Source organism: Rhinopithecus roxellana, chromosome 16 (genome assembly GCF_007565055.1).
Source record: "Rhinopithecus roxellana isolate Shanxi Qingling chromosome 16, ASM756505v1, whole genome shotgun sequence".
In the NCBI taxonomy this organism is placed as follows: domain Eukaryota; kingdom Metazoa; phylum Chordata; class Mammalia; order Primates; family Cercopithecidae; genus Rhinopithecus; species Rhinopithecus roxellana.
The window spans coordinates 97194828-97200167 of NC_044564.1; the positions used below are offsets into that span (position 1 = coordinate 97194828).

The 5340-nt window shown below is 39.4% G+C and overlaps 1 pseudogene; it reads left to right on the top strand.

The window, feature by feature from the left end:
* The first annotated feature begins 2751 nt into the window (after positions 1–2751).
* On the top strand, positions 2752–4359 carry LOC115894038 (annotated as a pseudogene).
* Positions 4360–5340: the final 981 nt, after the last annotated feature.

The window sequence follows — 5340 nt, forward strand, 5'->3', positions numbered from 1 at the left end:
TGCAGAGGGAACCCGAGAGTCCCTACCCTCATTCACGCCTTTATCTTTTCATTTGATTGAAAGCATGCAGCTGTCAGTCAACATTATTATCTTAAAAGACAGCACTTTCGACATTCCAAAGATTTTAGGAGTTCTATGGCAGAAAGCAGACATACGCCAAACCAAACATATTTTACAACCTTACACCTATTAAAAAGAAAATCCCAGGACTCGAGTCTTGAAATGTAGTGTTCTAAGAATTAAAACAATGTATTCCTTTATTTGGAATCATATATTTAAAAAAAAGAAAGTACATAGCTAATACAGAAATTTCACATGAACTCTAAAGTGAACCTTGATTCCATGACAAAAGTGGAAAACTGCACAGAAAAGCCCTTAACACATCTTTGTTTAAACTATTACACCAAATTGCCTTAATGAAAGTGTGAGAGAGAAAAAATGAGGAAGCCAGAAAAGGCTTTTGGTGAAACACTTTTATACACAGGAACAGCCTGAAAACGTATGCTGGACACCGATAAAAAAAATTGAAGAGGAGGATAGCCTAAAGATATATCCACATCTACACTAATAAGAAAACCCAAGGTAAAACATGAAAATGTCTTTGTCATTTTTAACTAAAACCTATTCACAGCTACACAGATAAGGGAACAAGACCAAAGGAATAAAAGGCTTCTTTCATTCACATAACCAGCTGTTTTCAAGAAAATACAGACTTCTCCCTTTGTGAGTTTGATACACGTAGATTCCATTGGGCTTTCATGTAATACTTTCCTATTCTACTTTGGATATACTTTGGAATGTGAGGCAAATATATATTAATTATCCCTTCAGCTTTTTTTTTCCTCAGCCTAATGTTCCAGACAAAGCGTTTATTTCACGTCCCATTTTTCCCAGGACAGACACTGAACTGAGCTGAGTAGTGCTTCCTTCAAGACAGTCCACAAATACCTCCAAATATTTAATACTTTCCAGTTCATAAAATAACCTGACCCAGCTGTATTGTTGGAAACTCTCAAAAATCCCCTCTTTATTGGGGAGAGATTTCTTCTTTTGCTTATTAACCATTTCTTCCTACTTGAACTTTGCATCATCAAGACTCCTTAATTATTGTGGCCATGAGACATTACTTAAGCCTGTGATTGGTCCTAGGCCAATGTCTCAGGCCAAGCTAACACTTCAACTCCTTCTTAGTTCACGGTCAAGTGGCAAGGCTGAGCTCAGTAGCTTCTGTAAGTCATCACTTCATGTCCCGATGAATCCAAGTACAAGATTCAGGGTCAGCTGAATAATGCTTACTCCAAGACACCAGTCCTTGACTTCTCTGCCTTTAGAAACAGTAAATCCCAGCCTCATAGTAGGCAAACCACTTGCAATCCACCACCAATGTGAAGAGTTTTTTACTTTCACTTTTAAAAGTTTTGCTTCAAACTGTTTGCATCCACTTCCTTAATTTTCTTGGTCATGCCTCACAATTAGAGATTGCTACATTGTGGTGCACTAATGAGACTGCAATGATTGAAGTCAGGGAATTGAGCTCTGGGATGCATCATTCTTCCGAGACCAACTGACAAACTGGCCTCACACTGTGATACACACCCATGGCAGCCGTCAACAATATAGTGGTCAGCAACACAGGCTGGAATGGGTCAGCCTAGAAACTGAGGACAGCAACAAGCAGCCATAATTATGCATTTTGGAAGTTCAAAGAAGAGACAAAGAATCAAGGAGACAATTTCGAAATACTTGTAAAATATGCAACAATTTAAGATGATGAATAAGCCCAACAGGTTCACACAAACTCCAAGTAACAGAAACTCAAAGAAAGAAACTCAAATTACCTGATAATTACGTCGAGAACAAATACAAAGAGAATTTTGAGGATTTTCAAGAGAAGCAAGGGAAGTAGCTAGTCACGCAAAAGGGACCTTCAAAAATAACCAGTGGACTTCTAATCTGTCTTATCTGTCTTCTTAGTCCCAGCTACTCGGGAGGATGAGGCAGGAGATTGGCGGGAACCTGAGAGGCGGAGCTTGCAGTGAACCCAGATCCCACCACTGCACTCCACAGCCTGGGTGACAGAGCCAGATCCTGTCTCAAAGAAAAAAGAAAGAAAGAAAGAAAGAAAAAAGAAATGTCTTATGGAGTACTTCAGGGTAGAAAGAACATACACTCAAAAGCCATACGAATAAGCAAATTTAAGGTAAAGAAAATACATGAAAAATTATCCAAGATGAAATAATTAACAATGTGCACCTCCACAATTTGTTCTCAATATAACTTAAAACAATAATATATTTAATAAAACAATCTATGACTAATTTTTGTTTGTGACATGCATGCAGGTATAATTTTGATAACTCAGTAAATGAAACAGTGCAGTTAAGTTACATGGGAGTAACAGTTTTGTATGTTACTAAATGTAACTAGTATAACTTTAAAATTGTTATAACATTAGAATGTCAATATAATCATCATAGCAACCACAATTAAACAAAGAAACAGAAAAGGTAACCGGCAGGAAGAATGCTTTCTGTACTACAAAAGAGGGTAGGGGCTGTGTATTTAACTAGTCTTCCCTGAGGCTACTGAGCAAGCTATCATGCACCATGAGACAAAGCCTAAGCTGTTGCACTAGGGACTCATCCATATGCAGAACCTGGTGAAGCACTGGTGGCAGAAAGAAGTGGCTAGGTGGAGAGGCAACTGAAACAAAGTTGGCACAGCAACTGCTCCAACCCTGTGTCTTTCTTCATGGCTTCCCAGGAGTTTGAGGTTGAAACAATTGTTGACAAAAGACAAGACAAAAATGGGAATACAGTGGATTTCGTTCGGTGGAAAGGTTATGACAAACAGGATGACACTTGGGAACCAGAACAACACCTCATGAACTGTGAAAAATGTATGCATGATTTTAATAGACGACAGACTGAGAAACAGAAAAAACTAGAATGGACCAGGACAAGTAGAATGTGTTCAAACAATGCCAGAAGAAGAACTTCCAGATCTACCAAAGTGGACTATACTAAGAGTTCTCCTAAAACGCTAGTGACTGGCAAATAACACGGATCCAAAAGCAGCCAGTTATTTGCTGCCATCAAGAACGTTAGGAGAAAGGCAGCTTCACTTCTCACTGACGCAAAGGATATGGAGTTACAAATTCAACTCTCAAGACATTTGCACCTGACAGTCCTATTGACAACAAGAAAACTGTGAGCGGCTTTCAGGAACTCAAGAAACTGGACCCTATTGCAGTAGATCAGCAGGACGTGGTGGCTTCAAGGTGACAGAAGGGAAACCAGTCAGGGACTTTGTCAGGTCCCAGTGCAGAACAGGCTGGAATGGAGAACAGGACCCTGCTACAGCCACTAATGTCTCAGATGTCTGGCTCAGTTACTGCTTCCATGGCCACAGGCTCAGCTCCCCAAAAAGCTATATGGTATTAATAGACTCATTAGCAGCCACTGGAACAACAGACACATGTATCAGTACCAAGAGTGAAAGTGGCAAAAGACATGTCACTGATGATGGCAGAGACCAGTCTTTTGTCAAGAAAATATACTTCACCTTAGGCTAACAGAGAGTGCCAGCACATACAGGACATTGTAGTGAAGAAAGAGGATGGATTCACCCAGATATTGCTATCAACCAGATCGACAGAAAAAAATGCACTGAATACAGAATAATTAAAGAAATGGTGAATGCTCTGAATAGGGCTGCTGCAGGGACAGCAAGCTTGTGTTGTTCAGTGCAGCTGGAAGTGTCTTTAGTTGTGGTCTTGATTTGGGTATTTTGTGAAGCATTTAAGGAACGACAGAAACAGAGCAAGCTTTGAAATGGTGAAACACATGAAGAACTTTGTGAATACTTTTATTCAGTTTAAAAAGCCTATTGTTGTATCAGTCAATGGCCCTGCCATTGGACTTGGTGCTTCCACTGCCACTTTGAGATCTAGTGTGGGCAACCAAAAAGGCATGGTTCCAAACCCCTTATACGACCTTTGGACAGATCCAGATGCATGTTCTACTGTTACATTTCCAAAAATCATGGGTGAAGCATCTGCCAATGAAATGTTAATTGCTGGGCGAAAGTTGACAGCACGGGAGGTGTGTGCCAAGGCCTGGTCTCTCAAGTGTTCTTGACTGGAACTTTCACCGAGGAGGTTATGATTCAAATTAGGAAGCTTTCCTTATATAATGCAGTTGTGCTAGAAGATGTAAGGCCCTTGTTCACTGTAATATTAAGATGGAGTTGGAAAAGGCGAATAAGAGAGAGTGTGAGGTGCTGAGGATGATCTGGGGCTCAGCCCAAGGGGTAGAATCCATGGTAAAGTATGTTGAAAATAAAATTAATGAGTTTTAATTGTCAGTCTGTCTGCTCAGGACCCAAGAACTAAGCCGAATCAAATACATCATGAGGTGCAAGATGCCCTAATCCATTTTCATAGCACAAAACAATTTCACTCAAGGTGAAGGCTTGGAAGCAGATCTGGAAATGTCCAAGCTATCTTTAAATTATCATGGCATTTTTAAGCACTGTAACTTTAAAAGAATTAATAAAACATTTCCTTGAACAAATGTGATTATTTTATACACACATAAGCGTAAATATAAAAGCAGACTGGTGGGTACTAGACTGTTCTTGCAAGCTCTAATTTGTATCTATGGCTACTACTATATATAAGATCAGAATGCATTTTATTAGATGTGGATGACAGAGAATTCTGTAATAATGTTCATTTTTCTTATTTTTATATCCTAGAATGCAGAGTCTACTGGGGTAGGAGGCAGCCTCAGCTTCCCTCCCACAAAGAGAGACACAGAACTATCAGAGATGGTGCCCTTGACTTTACAGTGGCACAAATAATACAGAGACACAAATTATGAGTCAAAAGGCTTATCTTTTAGAATAAATATTTCTGAACCAAATTCCCTGGTCATCATTCTCCTAAACTGAACATATGATTGGAATACATGGTGAGAAATCACCTGACTTTCTTTTCTTAAGGGCATGGTATATTACTGAACATGCTTTAGACTACGAGTCAAGTTTCTGGAAATTATCGTTTTAGCCTCTGGTCACAGACCGGTTTCCTGGGCCGTGCTTTCACTTTAACTCTTGTGTGGCTCAAGGCCAAGTTCCTGAGCCAAACTGAGTCATTACTTCAGCTATTAGTAGTTGCAGGTCCAAGGTCCCAGAAAAGATGAGTACTGCTTTCTTCAAGGCTAGTTAGTACATTTTCTTCCTTCCGAGTCCATCTATTTATGTTCATATCTATTGTCCTCTATTTATATTCATATCTGCATCTTGTCCTCAGTTGTTTTTTTTCTTTTTTGGTTTGTT